Source organism: Pelophylax lessonae, assembly GCF_965119305.1.
Source record: "Pelophylax lessonae genome assembly, chromosome: 2".
Classification (NCBI taxonomy): Eukaryota; Metazoa; Chordata; class Amphibia; order Anura; family Ranidae; genus Pelophylax; species Pelophylax lessonae.
Window position 1 is genome coordinate 489308097 of NC_138769.1, and position 16864 is coordinate 489324960.

A 16864-nucleotide genomic window follows, 5' to 3' on the forward strand; every position below is an offset into this window, starting at 1 on the left:
CCGCAGGGCAGTATACCAACCTGATAACGACCCCAAACACACCTCCAAGACTACCACTGCCTTGCTAAATAAGCTGAGGGTAAGAGTGATGGACTGGTCAAGCATGCCTCCAAACCTAAACCCTTTTGAGCATCTGTGGGGCATCCTCAAACGGAAGGTGGAGGAGCGCAAGGTCTCTAACATCCATCAGCTCCGTGATGTCGTCATGGAAGTGTGTAAGAGGATCCCAGTGGCAGCCTGTGAAGCTCTGGTGAACTCCATGCCCAAGAGGATTAAGGCAGTGCTGGAAAATAATGGTGGCCACACAAAATAGTGACACTTGGGGCCCAATTTGAACATTTTCACTTAGGGGTGTACTCACTTTTGTTGCCAGTGGTTTTGACATTAATGGCTGTGTGTTGAATTTTTTTGAGGGGACAGCAAATATACATTTTTATACAAGCTGTACACTCACTACTTTACATTCTAGCAAAGTGTCATTTCTGCAGTGTTGTCACATGAAAACCTATAAGAAAATATCTACAAAAATGTGAGGGGTGTACTCACATTTGTGAGAGACTGTAAGTTATATGGTCAGCACGAGGTTAATATGCAAAATGATTTAGTGAAAGAAAGCAGGTTGAGGACAACAGCTTTGTGATTCTTTGGTATACTAAAAAGTAACCTATCATATAATATAAGAATTCCGAATCTGTAAATCACGAATTAGAATGAGGCCCCTGGAGCTTGAGTATCCAATTAATAATACGGCAGCTTCCAAGTCTAAGCCAAAGTGTCATTTAGAACCCAATATTTGTACCACAGCCACACAAGAAACCAGGAATCACACATATAAGAATTTCACTTTATGAATGTCTCAGCATTTGCGCAAAAGTCACAAATACTCATAACATTTGTGAGGTGTGTGAATGTCAGTTTCTATTTTTTGCCATTCGCAGGGCTATTGCAATATTTGATCCAAGGGGGGAAAAAAGCCTTAAGAACATTTCAGCAATAAAAAAAGAATAGCCTAACACTATAGGCCCAAAAAAAAAAAAAAAAAAAAAAAAACTGACCACAGAAGGAAATATAATAGGAGGGAGATAAAAGCTCTGCACTACATCTACAAAGCCTACAGAGCTTCCTTTGCTCAACACTGGCAATGTTAAAGTGGAGTTCCACCCTAGTTATACATTTTTTTATAAAAATACCCCCGGGACAGTCAGGGCTAGTACATTCCACAATGGCTAGCCTCTGATCTGTCCCGGGTTGCACTTACCTTTCAGGGTAAATACTTACCTTGAAATTGTCTTGTCCAGCGCTGCCATCTCAGGTGTGGGCAGCTTGAAGCCAGCGCGATCCTCTTCCGCATCCTCTTCGGTCCTCTTCGGTCCCACGATGCACTGCACTGGCCCCGACGTCACTTCCGGGTCGCGCGCGTCATCCCTCCACAGCTTCTGGGCATGCCCAGAAGCTGTTTAGAAGGGAATGATGCGCGCCCCGGAACTGACGTCGGGGCCGGTGCAGGCGCAATGATTCCTGGGAGCGATGACGTTCAGCTCCCAGGAATCATTGCAAAGGCCAGGAAGTGACGAATCGCCGTGGCCGCCGAGGGGAGGAAGAAGGAAGTAAGGTGAGTATATTTTCTCTAAAGGGTAAGTGAAAAAAAAAAAAAATTGCGATTATCCATTTGTTTTTCAGGTGACCGGGAGCGAGAAGATGGAGGTAAGTATAAATTTCGGGTGGAACTCCGCTTTAATGAAACACTACCACAGAGAGTGAACTACTATATAGAGTTGATACAAAGTTGCAGACAGAACTTTGTTGTTTGACAAGTTTACCATACTCTTCACAGATCCACCATAGATAACCTAAGATAAACAAACAATGTAGTTCTGTCTCTGCAACATTTTATCAATTCAGTATAGCAGTTCTCTGCTATACAAAGTAATTGATTTGTTGCACAGTAATCGCCATAAACTTTGTACATTGTACATAAGTCTCCCTCATTGTTTTTCCTCTGGTCAACTGTTTTAGCCTAAAGTGTTAGAGCCGGTTCACACTGGTCGCCTGACAGGTCGCCGTAGGTCGGCTGCCATAGAGAAGCTGTGGACCCGTTCTAATAGGAGTGACACAAGTCGCTCCGACTTAGAAAAAGGGTCCGGAGCTTCTTTGGGGCGACCTGGAGCGACCTGCATTGACTTCAATGTTATGAAGTCTGTGCCGGCCGCTCCGAGGTCGCGGTGCGAGCAGCGCACCACGACTTGAGGTCGCCCCGGCAAGTCGGATCGCTCTAATGTGAACCGGCTCTTACGCTTCATGTACACTGGCTACCTTTACCAAGGCTGCAGGAAAATGCAAAACGGGGACAAAATCGCCGCCGGCGGTCAAAAAGTTCCTAAGAAGAGAGAGGTTTAACCTCACCTAAAATGCAGCAGCTCCTGTGCATTGATACACAGGCTTTTATGAAGTTGAGTTTAGGAACTTTGGCAAATTACTGGCAAAAGCTCATAAACTCAAGTTTAGGAGCGGCCAGAGTAGGCTAGTGTACATGAAGCCTTAAGCTATAGGATATTCTTAAAAGCTTAATATATATCCGCCTACATTTACTGTGTCCACGCCGTGATTTGCATTCTCCTGCGGCCAGAGGGCAAAACATTCCTATCCTGAACGGGATTCTTCCACGTTCAAGAGAGGGAGGTTTAAAATCACCTAAACGCAGCAGCTACTAAACTCTGCTAAAAGCCTATACGTGAAGCCTTACTCTTCTTGTTGAGCCCCCATTCCCACTGGGGCGATCCGACTTCCTCGGAGCGGCCGGCACGGACTTCATAACATTGAAGTCTATGCAGGTCGCTCCGGGTCGCCCCAAAGAAGCTCAGGACCCTTTTTCTAAGTCGGAGCGACTTGTGTCGCTCCTATTAGAACGGGTCCATAGCTTCTGTATGGGAGGCGACCTACGGCGACCTGTCAGGCGACCAGGTCGCCCCAGTGTGAACGGGGGCTAAACGTTAGGGAATGTTACATTTACTTTGCGAAAGGCAACAAATAAAAACTGCCATTTTACACATATCACAAACATTGTGGGTTTTATTCATGATTTTTGTGTGAGTGCAGAGACATTCACAGTCATTTTAAAAATAAGCAGACTACGCAGGTTTCGGTTGATGCACTTTTCCGGTGTATTCTGCGGTGCGTTTTGAGTTTTTGAACATGCGTTTTTTATGCATTTTGCACTTTTTTGTGGCTAAAAGGAAAGTATGACAGTTCTGTTCATGGAGTGCGATGTTGATGTGACTTCACACTCTCTGGCACTCAAGTAGCATCAAAGTCATATCAGAGTGGAGCAGGAAACTTTATGTTTCCATGGTTGCATGTTAGGGTTAAGAGTTATGGTTAAATGTTAGGGGCTAGGGCTGAATGTTATGATTAGGGACTAGGGTTAGTGGTAATCAGGGTTAGGGAAAATTGTTTGGGTTAGCTTTCTAACCCCAACAATTACTGCCAACCCTGAACACTAACATTTAACACAAGGCCCGCGGGCCGAATGCGGCACCCCAGGCCATTTCATGTGGCTCTCGCACCTCTCCTGCAGCTGCAGCACCCCCCATGTCTCTGCCCCCCACCTTGTCTCTGTAGTCGACAGCAGAGAGGACAGAACTCCTTTGCCAGATCCTGCACTCCTCTGCACAGCTGTAGAAAGGCTCCTCTTTGCCCCCCCAGGACATGGGGTGCTATGGACATCTAATCCTACAGATATAACCAGCCCTTTGAGGGCAACCATAATGCTGATGCGGCCCACGATGAAATGGAGTTTGATACCCCTCCCTTAAGCCATTAACCCTAACATTTAACCTTACCCCTAACATTTAATCTTAACCCCAAAATGTGACTTGGCCACTAAGGTTCCTGTACTACTTTAATGCTACTTGAGTACCAGTGGGTGTAAAGTCACATCAAAGTCACACTCCATGAACAGAACTGTCATACTTTCCTATTGGGCAAAAAAAAAAAAAAAAGCAAAACGCCCAACGCACAAAAATGCAACTCTTGCATTTTTGGTGCAAGTCCATCGAAGTCTATTACACACAAAATGCAATCTGCTGCAGAAAAAAAGTCCTTGACCGTTTCCAAAAACAGCAACAGACTGTAGTTGCCTTTCTGCAAAACGCACAAAAAAACACTGCAAAAAAGGTGTCAACCAAGGGTAACAGTATATAATTAAAATCAAAAATTCATGCTCATATGTATAACTCACATACCATACACCCAAATTGCTACACGAGTCATTTTGTAATTGGATGCCATTTCTAAAACTAACAAAAGAGGACCCACTACCTTTCCTTGCAATCATGGCTCTATTTGATTTTTCCAAAACTGTTTTAAAAACAAATTCGGAGGGTTGTCTGTGCAAAAGTTTTGAACACAGCACCCCCAGAAAACCCATTAGCCAAGTGAGGTCCTGCCTCGCAGCTTCTCCCAGAATTCTTCATAGTGCTACTGGTAACATTACAGGATTGCTGGTTTTCATCAAGTGATAACTTGAGAAAGTTGCTGGTGTGGCCTATCTCAAGATCTTCAGAACAGCTTCGGTAAGAATCTGGCTTTGGAGAGGATTTGTTTATCACGAAAAGTGGGGTTTTACTTTGATAAAGAAGGAAGAAGCTTTCAGGAGGCCACAAAACATGTAAATACATGGACATCAGCTAACATGGACTCAAAAAAAAGTGGCAGCTGAAAATCTCCAACTCCTGGGCATTTGTAGAGGAACATCATTCTTCAGTGTTCAAGACAGTGTATTAAAAATATATGGTTTCCTTAGAAAACTGAATAAAAACATGCAGTGGTGGATATATGTGCTAGCTTCAGCAGTCACTGAGAAATATTCCATTGTGGACATCATTATTACCCTGTAAACTAAAAATACAAGCAATATATACAAAATGTAAGTAAGGTAGTAAAGTAGAAATATTCAATGCTGAATTGTGTTAATAATTACACGAGTCCAGCAGCTGTGTCAATTCATTCCAAGGCTCTACCACCCTTCTTATATGGTGTGTAATTCTGAGAAACAAACTAAAAAGGTGGAACATGCTCACATTTTCTTCAACAAAAACAAGAAAGCGGCTTTGGAGGATAATATTACCTGGATGTGAAAACAAAAGTAACCCAACACCTCTCACCCACCTACTAGGACTCTCAACTAAATCATTGCACTTCTGCTTCTAACGCACTTACGTGTGTCTAACTAATGATAAAAATACTGCCCGTTTCCATGCCAGTGCAATGCATTTTGAAAAATACGATATCTATGCTTTTTCTGTGCTTCAATGTGTTTAAAGGCCCATAGAAGTAAACGGTAGCACAAACAACATACGTTTTGATTAGCTGGCAACAGATATTAAAAAGCCTTGGTCAGCAGTTATTAACCCATTCTGCTCAAAAGTCAAAGTGCTTCAACACATAGGGCAAAACACAAAGAACACACACCAGCCTAATGTGGCAAAATAATGCAAATCTACGCAAACGCAATGACTCAAGGCAAGGTTTCAAACTTTGTGTCTGCATATTTTTTTAGACTTTCTTTTCCCCCATTAAGTTTTACATCAAAATTACTAAGAAACAGTGGTATGAAAAAGGAATGGATAAGTCACAATAGGAGTCTGGCGCTCCACAATTTCAAATGCCTTTAGATCACCTGGACGGAGTATATATGGGGCATAAAAGGAATCGGTTGTCCATGCAGATAATGCTACACCTGAAGTTAGCATGGAAGCACAGCACAGGACAGCCAGCTCCCCATCTCCAGTGACGTTTGGGGAGAGAAAGTACTCAGGAACCCAGTGGACACCCGGATCACATACCCAAAGATGAGCCCTTTTGATGTTACACTTGTGTTTTTAATATTTTGGAATAAACTGAAATCTATTAATACTGCACTTAGTGGCGCGCCCCCCTTCCCTCTTTTCACATGTAAAAAAAGGAATGGAATACATTAATGTTCCATACAAAGGGAAAAATAAAGTACAAAGCGTAAATTGTCATCTATATATTAACAGTTATCAAAAGAGGTACAGGAACAAGTATACGTAGGAAAAGGACAATTTAGCTGCAACTGGGTTTGAGAGAACGATCTTGTTATGTGGACACCTAAACAGATTTGTTAACGGACGTTGCAGGGTATGAAGTGTCAATAAGCAATATAGGTAACAATAATAATACGAGTAACATTATCACAACCGTAACTGTCACATAGCACCGCATGGGGAGTATAAACATGGAAGAGACTCATGGGGTCCCTTGAGTAGAGTACATCACGGCTACATGAGTTAGCTTATGGTTAGCCAGAGTGCAGGTGTTTAGGGTTAGGAGCAAGAGGAAAGGAAAAGCGTGTGGGGGGGAAAAAAAAAATAAAAATGGGAGGGGGGGGGGGGTTAGTACGGGTGGGGTCAGAAAGCAAGAGTAGGGGATGGACAATCCGCTTTTGTATGTGGGTATGGATTATGGTGTCGTTAGTGGAGCCAACAGGCCCTCGTGCAAGTGAATTTCATGGGAGTATCACACGTTATGTTAATCCGCTCCTTCATGTCAGCTGTTTGTCGAAAGCGATTTAATTTTTTGCGCATGGATGGGAGCTTTATGTCGTGTGCTAAATGCAAGAAAATGCATTTTTCATGTGCTCCCACTGAACTCTATTGGTTTAAAATGTATTTTTATACCCCCAAAAATGCACCAGTGCTATTTTTTTGTAGCCCCACATTAGACAATGACAATTCTCTTGTTCTGTATTATTGTGAATTGCACAACGCATGTTAAATCACACAGGTGTTAAAATGGCCATAATGGGCCCTGAAAGACAACACAAATGTCTGTAAAAGCATCCACTTGGAAAGCTCCTTATAAAAAATAATGAAAAAATAAATGTTTACCCAGTAAGAACATAGTCAACAAAACCCTTCCATTGTCATAGCAACCCATAGTCTAAATGACATCCAGTATAACAGTGACATTTGTTTTTGTCTTGTTCTAATCACAGTGTCTGTGGTGTTAATGTGACCATGTCAAGGCTGGTCAGACACATCCCCTCTGCATTGGGTCTGACTGATAGAAAATAATGAGCTTACAAAGCCTGGGTTTCCTCTAATGATTTCTATGTGACCTTTTCATGGAAAGGCAAGAATCAGGGGCTAGAGATGAGCTAACTCCCCAACTTGCAAACATGCACATCTTCGGCAGAGAGTCACGCAGTTCCTAAACTGTAGTTGAAAGGATTATGCATCCACATATTCAGATAAATGAATGTAAATTATGTAAAGACTTGCATAAATGTTCAGCCCTATATAAAGACCTAGAATAAGTAAATATATTGGAAATTCTCATATTGGTTTGTTTTCTCAATCAGAAATACTGATAGTTTCATTATCTATGTATACAGCACTTGGCCTCTATTTTGCATTATTTCACTTAAAGCGGAGTTCCACCCAAAAGTGGAACTTCCGCTTTAGGGAGTCCTGACCCCCCGACATGCCACATTTGGCATGTCATTTTTTGGGGGGGGGAGCGGGTACCTAGTTTTGACAGGTACCCGCTCCCACTTCCGCTCGGAGCGCCGCGGCGCCCTGAGCGGAAGTTCTCCTCTCCCCCTCCCTCCCTGCAATCTTCTGGGACACGTCAGAGGTCCCAGAAGATTGCCGGCCAATCACGGCGCGCAGCGCGACTCGCGCATGCGCAGTGGGTACCCGGCTGTGAAGCCGCAAACTGTTACAGCCGGGTGCCCACAGCAGTGATGCCGGCGCCGAGGGAGAGGATCGAGGCTTCCGGCGGCCGCATCGCTGGACCGTTGGACAGGTGAGTAAATGGCTGGAACTCCTCTTTAACCACTTTACCACCGGAGGATTTTGCTGTCTTACGTCCAGGCCACTTTTTGCGATTCGGCACTGTGCGAATTTAACTGACAATTGCGCGGTCATGCAATGCCGTACCTAAACGAAAACGTCCTTTTTTTCCCCACAAACAGAGCTTTCTTTTGGTGGTATTTGATCACATGTGCGATTTTTACTTTTTGCGCTATAAACAAAAAAAGAGCGAAAATTTTGAAAAAACAACAATATTTTTCACATTTTTTTTATATGAAATTCCCCCCAAAAAAATGTAAAAAAATCAAAATTTTTTTATCATTTTTGGCCAATTTGTTTTCTGCTACATATTTCTGGTAAAAAAAAAAAAAAAATCGCAATAAGCGTATTTTGATTGGTTTGCGCAAAAGTTATTGCGTTTACTAACTACGGGAAATATTTCTGTAATTTTTGGTGTTTTTCTGTTTTTTTTTTTTAACGAGTAATGGCGGCGATCTGCGATTTTTTTGCGGGACTGTGACATTGCGGCGGACAGATCGTACCCTTGACTGACATTTTTGACACTTTTGGGGGTACCAGTGACATTACTACAGTAATCAGTGCTATACATATGCACTGTTACTGTAAAAATGACACTGGCAGGGAAGGGGTTAATTTTATTGGAGAGGGAGGGGTTAATGTATGTCTAGTGCTTACTGAGGTGTGTGGGGGGAGGTGACTGAGTGACACAAGGACAGATCGGATGTCCAGCTATGCTGAACACTCCGATCTGTCACTCCCTGTCACTGAGGAGATCCGCCCGCTTCTGTTTACTCAGGCGGGCGGATCTCCAAACTCGATTCCCCGACGATCGCGGAAGAGCAGCGGTGATCGCCGCCGCTCCTCCCCTGGCCCGACTCCCGCTGTGACTGAAAAAAGCAGGAGCGAGCCTCCGATGGCGCGCGCCGCCCACAAGGGGAGGAGTCCAGCGACGTAGGTCTTTGTCGCTGGACGATAACGAGCCACATTGCCGCAGTAGCAGCAATGTGAGCGGTCATTATGTGGTTAAAGCTAAACTCTGGGAAAAGTAAAAGTCCTCCTCTGACTGTGCACAGCTCCAATTCAAGGGTTACCTACCTGCTTATGTCCAAGGGACCAGGTAAAGAAGCTTTTATTTTTACCTGATCCTCTAGGCTTTTAAACAAGTCCCCGGCAGCCTTCTTTACCAGCAATCAGATGCCTCTGATGTCATTAGGAATAAAGCAGGCCCAGAGTTGTAACTAGAACCTTCAGGGCCCCGGTGCGAGAAACCATGAAGGGTCCCCCCTGACCCCAGCCTCCATCCAAGCCCCGGGTTTCCAGTTCTGGGATGGCGTCCATGGGCATCCTCCCAGAACCCTGCCTCCCGCATGCCCCCTGATCACAGATCACAGTAAAGGGCCAATCACAGAGGAAGCCCTGAAGGTTCTAGTTATGCCTATGGGCCCACAGTAGTTCACTGAGAACTACAAGCCGAAAGCTGCAAAGTATCTTGGTACTTGTAGTTTTCATATTCACAGCACACTGTGAATGAATGATGCAGCTGGGTGGGTGGAGCCCCGCACAGCTGAGTTACCCCTAACGCAGTAAAAACGGGGAGATTGGGGAAGACAGGTTGCCTGTGCCTCTGTAACATGTTACAAAAAGGTGAACTTATCCTTTAAGGCTGGTTCACACCACAAAAACGCACTCCAGATCTGTTAAGATGCATTTTTCCATGCATGTTTTTGATGTGTTATCTATGCGTTTCCGGAGGCATTCCAGATGCTTTTATTCCTGTTTTTGATGCATTTTTGATACAATTTACCGTGTTCCAGTGAAGAAAAAATGCAGCATGTTCTACTTTTTTTTTCTTAGAACTGGAACTGACCACACTGGTGTGAATTATGCCATTAGAAAGCATATAACCTATTTTCCATGCTTTTTTATTGTAGAAAAAAAAATGGACTGCATGTGATGTGAAAGGGACTCACTACAAAAATGTCCTCCAGATCCGTTCTGGATGTGTTTCTGCATGCGCACTTTTAATGCGTTACAGTGCATTTTTGATTTGTTTACATATGCTTTTTTTCCACTGTACTGTGGTCCAATGCATTTTTCTTATTTACCATGTTCCAGTACAATTCTCTGCAGGAAAAAAAGAAGCATGTTCTAATTTTTTTTTTTTTTCTGGAACTGGAACGCACTGCACTGGTAAGCATATAATCTTCTTCCCATGCGTTTTTAAAGCAGAAAAAAGCACTGCATGTAGTGTGAACAGGCCCTTAAAGCTGAACTCCAGGTATAATCTTTATTGCTGAAAAAAGGTTTGGTGATGTTCCCAAAATGGCCCTGCCGTAATGCAAAAATAATAATGAGATAATCCCAAATGGTATGATGTACCACCCCCGAAGACCGTTGAACAAAAATTGTGATAGAAAAAAGAAGGTAGGGTGAAAGACAAGGTGTCTGTCAACCCAAGAGAGAACAACTAAGGTCACCCAGGAGGCAAGGAGTATGAAAAATATTATAACAAAATGAATTTATTAGGCACGTATGCCTGAAAAAATCACCGTGATACATATGGCAATGTGTGGCACAGCAAAAACATAAAAACAGTATAAAAACAACAACCACATTCACTGAATCGCCATGGACTTGATAAACTGTAATAGACAAGTGTATAACAGCACATGTAGGCCTGATAGAACTCTAATAACTGAAACACCTGGGTGATCACTGTGCAATGATGCTACCTAGGATGGCTGGATAAATCTGAATTCCAAAAAGAAACCAATCAAAAATGATGTAGTCAAATAGGGCAATAGTGGTTCCACTACGAGGAGACTATGGAGATGGTTCCTGATGAAAGTTAAGATGAAATATCATGATACCCGCATGTCATTATGAATAAGTCCAAATGACCAAAAAGTGAAAAAATAAACTCCAGGACACAGGGCAAGGGGTAGTGATGGGACCACAGTCCAAAAGGAAGGCCTCTGATGGAGCACCTCAAGTAAATGCCGTGGAAATCAGTGACTCACCGCCAATAAGGGAATAAGAATGACAGTGTTGGGTTCCATAATATTGACCGATGGGTCATGGGTAAATGAGGCAGTCATTCACAAAGTGCAACAGAAATCCTCCCGAGTGTTGTAGTGATTATCAGAGCTCTGAGGAAACTGACGTTCAGTCAGTGAAACGCGTCAGCGTCAAGTGCCCACACACATACGTGCCTAATAAATTCATTTTGTTATAATATTTTTCATACTCATTGCCTCGTGGGTGACCTTAGTTGTTCTCTCTTGGGTTGACAGACACCTTGTCTTTCACCCTACCTTCTTTTTTCTATAATCTTTATTGCATTGCTCCTGCCTGAACTAACGTTAAGTATGCAGATCTCCTACCTGAAGCACCGCTGTGAAAGCTGGAAGTAGGTGACACTACTACAACAGCAACTGCAGCCCCAGTGCACACTGAATACGGTGCTCACTCCGCACTGTTATCAATGGACACAAGGCATTCTGTGAGAGGTGAGAGGTGAGGGATATGACATCATGATCTATACCTTGTTTAATGGAAAGAAATACATGGCATTTTATCAATGATGATAGTGCCAAGCAATCGACCCCTTGTGGTCAGTGCGCAGTTGCTTGAAACAGGATTTTAACCACTTCAGCCCCGGAAGGTTTTACCCTCCTAATGACCAGGCCATTTTTTGAGATACACACTGCGTTACTTTGACAATTGTGTGGCCGGGCGACGTTGTACCCAAATAAAATTGATGTATTTTTTTCCCACAAATAGAACTTTCTTTTTGTGTTATTTGATCACCTCTGCGGTTTTTATTTTTGGCGCTATAATTAAAAAGACAATTTTGAAAAAAAAAAAAAAGCAATATTTTTTACTTTCTGTTAAAAAAACACATCCAATAAAAAAAAGTGTAAAAAATCAAATGTCTTCATAAATTTTGGCCATTATGTATTCTGCTACATATTTTTGGTAAAAACAAAATCTCAATATGCGTATATAGTGATTGGTATGCACAGAAGCTATCACGTCTACAAACTATGGGATATATATATTTTTTTATTACTAGTAATGGTTGCTCTGACTAAGGGGAAGACAGGGGTTGATTTACTAAAGGGAAATCCACTGTGCCCTGCAAGTGCACTTGAAAGTGCAGTCTCTGTAGATTTAAGGGGAAGCTCTGCTGATATTTATCACCGATCATGTACAAGCAAAAAATGCTTTTTATTTTCCTTGCATGTACCCCACAGATCTACAGTGACTGCACTGTCAAGTGCATATGTAGTGCACAGTGGTTTTTGTCTTGTAGGGCTGGGCGATTTTGCCTAAAAAAAAAAATCTTCAATTTTTAAAGAAAAATTCGAGTTTCGATTCGATTTTCGATTTTTTTTTGCAATGCACTTAAAAATGACTGCAGAGTCTGGAGGGAGGACTGAGGAGAAGGAGAAGCGCTGTATATGTGTGTCTGACTCTGACGGACCACCGCGCTGTGATAGGTACAGTCCCCCCGGCCTGGATGGGACGTCAGCTGCGGGGCAGGCGGTGCGTCTGTACAGGCTGGGGCTGCGGCGTGCTGTAATAGGTACAGTCTCCCTGGCCTGGATGTGACGTCAGCTGCGGGGCGGGCGGTTCGTTTGTACAGGCCAGTGTTGTAAAATTTTGTCGGACCCGTGAAAAAAATCGGACCTCGTCACTTCCGGTGACAGAGCATCACAAAACAGCTGATAGGAGTCGTCCGTGCGCATGCGCAGAAGACATTTTTCGAGGTTTGGAAAAATTATAACAGAGAGCGGACAGCTGATTGAGAGGAGGCGGGGCTGAGGTGCGACGGAGGATGGAGGACACCGCCGCGTCATTGAGACATTAGGGACGGAGGCACATATGCAGAGCTGGCGGAGGAGGCGGGATGGAGGAGCGGCCGTGTAATAAATGCAGGGCTTAAGCGACTCCTTCTGTTTTATTATCTTTAGTAATTATCGTATTATTTATCCTTAGGATTTCATAACATTTAGTATTTCTATAATACAAAATAAGAAATACTAAATGTTATGAAATCCTAAGGATAAATAATACGATAATTGCTAAAGATAATAAAACAAGGAGTCGCTAAAGTCCTGCATTTATTACACGGCCGCACCTCTGTCCCGCCTCCTCTATTCAGTTCTGCAGATGACGCGGCGGTGTCTTCCGTCCCACCTCAGCCCCGCCTCCTCTCTTTCAACTGCCCGCTATGTGTTCTAAGTTTACCAAACCAAGATAATGTCTTGTGCGCATGCGCACTTGAGACTCCCATCACCGGAAGTGACGAGTCCTGTAATTGTGGTTTAGAGAATTCCCTGACCAAGACCATTGGCCCACTACAGGAGACAGTTTCCTGGCAGGCTCGCTCAGGTGGGTTTGGACAAGGACCCTTAATACGTCCAAGCTAATCAGAAAGAGAAGATGTACACAAGCAGATATTGTATATGAATACTTGTCATTTTTTTTTTAATCCCCACAGGCAATGAAAACTAAAGGAATCCTGGGCACTCACTGCAAGCATTTGTTCGGTACGCTGAATTTTAGAACACCGGGGCTGCGGCGCGCTGTGATAGGTAAAGTCTCCCCGGCCTGGATGTGACATCAGCTGCCGGGAGAGGAAGCGGGCGGTCCGTCTGTACAGGCCAGGGGCTGTGATAGGATAGGAACCTATCCTATCACAGCCCCTGACCTGTACAGAAGCACCGCCCGCTTCCTCTCCCGGCAGCTGACGTCACATCCAGGCCGGGGAGACTTTACCAACAGCGCGCCGCAGCCCCGGCCTGTACAGACGCACCGCCCGCCCGCCCCGCAGGTCCGTTACTGGCGAGTTCGGTGGCTGCACAAGGCAGGAAAAAGTATTGTAAAAAAAACTCGAGTTTAAAAAAAAAAAATCGTTTCAAACTAAAAAATCGATAAATCGATTAAATCGATTTATCGCCCAGCCCTAGTCTTTAGTAAATCAACCCGAGAGATCCATGTTTCTGCTTGGCAGAAACACAAGATCTCTATCTTACCTGTCAGAACAGTGATCTGCCTTGTTTACATAGGCAGACCGCCATCCTGCCTGTCTCAGGAACGATTGTGGGTGGCAGGTGGATATCAGGTCCGCTGGACCCACTGATTGGCTCCCCCTCTTTCCAATCGGAGCGCGTGCCCCCTAGTGGCTATTGCATGAAATGGCGTACAGGTATGTGATTTCGCGCAATAGTCAACCTGCCGCAGCACATGTACGTAAGGTGGTCAGCAAGTGGATAAAGATTGCAGCGATCGCTATAGTAGCGCCAACCACTACTGCGGTTGTCAGCTTCCACGGTGATACCGTGGGTATGAGATGGTGCCAAACTAGACCATTGTAAGCAGGGCCGGTGCTTCCACTAGGCAAACTAGGCAGCCGCCTAGGGCGCATTGCCACCTAGGGGCGCAGCCAGGAGTCAGCACTCTCTCTCCATCATGACTGATTATTGTGAGCTGAGGAGAGAGGTGGCAGTAGGGGAGGAAAAACGGACAAAGAAAGATGCCAGGTGTCTTGGGCAGTGGTGGAACTATCAGGCCCTGGCTTTCCACCACTGTTGGAGGGGCCCCAAGAGGCAGGAATGGAGCCCACCAGAGTGCTGATGATGATCCTCTTCAGCTGGAGCTGAACGGCCTTAACTGCAGGCAGGAAATGACACTGAGCTGGTGGGCAGCCGTTCATTTCCCTGGGTTGGTATTAAGCAGGGAGCGGAGGAGAGCTGAACCTGAGCCGGAGCTCTGCACTGGAGGGCGGAACTTTTAATGGGGCAGAAGCGACGAGGCACCGGAATGGTCTGAGGAGGTTGGTGATGAAGGACACGCGGAGCTCTCTGACTGCTGCTTTACCCTCCACCAGGAGCCGGTTGGAGCTGTGGTGAGCACTGTGGTCCAGGAGAGGAGCGTCCTGGGAGAAGGAATCAGCAGGATCACTGTGAAGGAGGGCAGAGTGGGGGCCACTCTCTTCATACCACCCAGTGAGTGTCCCCAGAACAGGGGATTGGGGTCCCTGGGTGTTACATGGAGCATCCCTGGTATTAAAGGGAATCGGGGTCACCAGGTGTGCCATGGGGAATCAGAGTCACCAGGTGTGACATGGAGGATAGGGGTCACCGGGTGTAACAGGAGGTCGGGGTCACCAGGTTGCCATGGGGAATCAGTGTCACCAGGTGTGACATGGAGGATAGGGGTCACCGGGTGTAACAGGAGTTTGGGGTCACCAGGTGTGCCATGGGGGATTGGGGTCCCCAGGTGTGATATGGAGGAACATCAGGGTCCCCAACTGCGACATGGAAAAACATCAGGGTCTGACATAGGAACATTGGGGTCACTGGGTATGACAGCATGACATGGAGGAACATGGGGTCCCTGGGTGTGACATGGAGGAACATCAGGGTCAGTGGGTATGACAGCATGACATGGAGGAATATTGGGGTCCAAGGGTGTGACATGGAAAAACATCAAAGTCCCTGGTTGTGACACGGAGGGACATTAGGGTCCCCGAGTGTGACATGGAGTAATATGGGGGGGTCACTGGGTATGAAAGCATAACATGGAGGAACCATCGGATCAGGGTCACTGGGTATGACATAGAGTTTTTAACCCCTTCCCTTTTTTTTGGGGGGGGGGGGGGCACAAGTAGCTAGTCTAGCACCGGCCCTGATTGGAAGTATGCAGTATAGAGCGTCCCTGGTGTTGAGCTGTACGAATACAATACAGATCCTTATGTGTCTATATATCCTAAAAAAGAATGTAGTAATAATGTAGTGTAGTAGGGAAGATGTGAAGACACATGTCATCAGAGGAGTAGTGATGTCTTTTGTGTGCTGAGATATGCACAGTGCTCCTGGCTGATCGTGTCTTTGTTCCCTTGTATGCAGTGAGGGAATGTTCTCTATAACATACAGGGTGACAGACAATTCTCCTGTGTCCACAGACAGAACACCTTTCTTCTTCCAGCCCTGCTCACCCCTCCTCCATCCCTCCACCCTTCTTCTCCTTTCCATTCAATCTGACCTGCCACCTCCACACTCCCCCCCCCCCTCCTCCTGTCTAGACCGCCCCCTTCTGGTCCCTGCTCTCCATACAGGGAAGGTGGCCGGAGTCCCCCTGGCTCTATGTATGATGTGGAGCTCATACTTCCATACTCAGGGAGCTTTGTATTACCTCTCAGAGCCGGCTCTCCGTCTATAGGTCTCCCGTTGTATTCTCTGGCAGCTCCCTGACTCTCGGTGCGGTCCGTAGCTCTACCCCCGGGGCTGTGCTGCCATTAATGTGCAGGGCCGGCGTGCAGGCAGCGGGATGGGGTCTGCCTCGGGATCGCCATTGTCGGAACAGCTCTCCAAACAGGATTTCCACAGCCTACTCTCCCTGGAGGAGGGGTGTAGACGAGCAATGCTGCCTCCTTCACACCAGCGAGAGCGGGAAGATAACCCGAACAACAGCAACCACCACTGCCGCTGCTCTCCCCTCCTTCTTCTCCTCTCACATCAACTCTGAGCCAGCCGGTTCCCCCTCCCCGCATTCCCCCTGGGAGGAGAGAGAGAGAGCGACGTGTGCTGGATGGTGGCGGGGCACAGCTCCCCCCAGTGTCCGCACTCCTACCACACAGTCTGGATGGAGGGAAGAGGGGGGACAAAGCGGGACACAGCTCCCCCCAGTGTCTGTACTCCTACCACACAGTCTGGATGGAGGGAAGAGGGGGGACAAAGCGGGACACAGCTCCCCCCAGTGTCCGTACTCCTACCACACAGTCTGGATGGAGGGAAGAGGGGAGACAAAGCGGGACACAGCTCCCCCCAGTGTCTGTACTCCTACCACACAGTCTGGATGAAAGGAAGAGGGGGGGCACAGCTCCCCCCAGTGTCCGTACTCCTACCACACAGTCTGGATGGAGGGAAGAGGGGGGGCACAGCTCCCCCCAGTGTCCGTACTCCTACCCACACAGTCTGGATGGAGGGAAGAGGGGGGGT

The 16864-nt window shown here is 45.9% G+C and overlaps 1 protein-coding gene across 3 annotated transcripts in view; it reads right to left on the reverse strand.

Annotated features, from left to right (window-relative positions):
• FARP1 (FERM, ARH/RhoGEF and pleckstrin domain protein 1) overlaps nucleotides 1-16408 on the reverse strand; it is a 323137-nt gene extending 306729 nt beyond the window's left edge. For 2 of the 3 annotated variants that reach the window (XM_082246158.1, XM_082246159.1), the window contains exon 1: nucleotides 16059-16408. The gene's annotated coding sequence lies outside the window, so the exon portion shown is untranslated. The remainder of the gene's footprint in view (nucleotides 1-16058) is intronic. The other variant, XM_082246157.1, reaches the window with a different exon arrangement.
• Nucleotides 16409-16864: the final 456 nt, after the last annotated feature.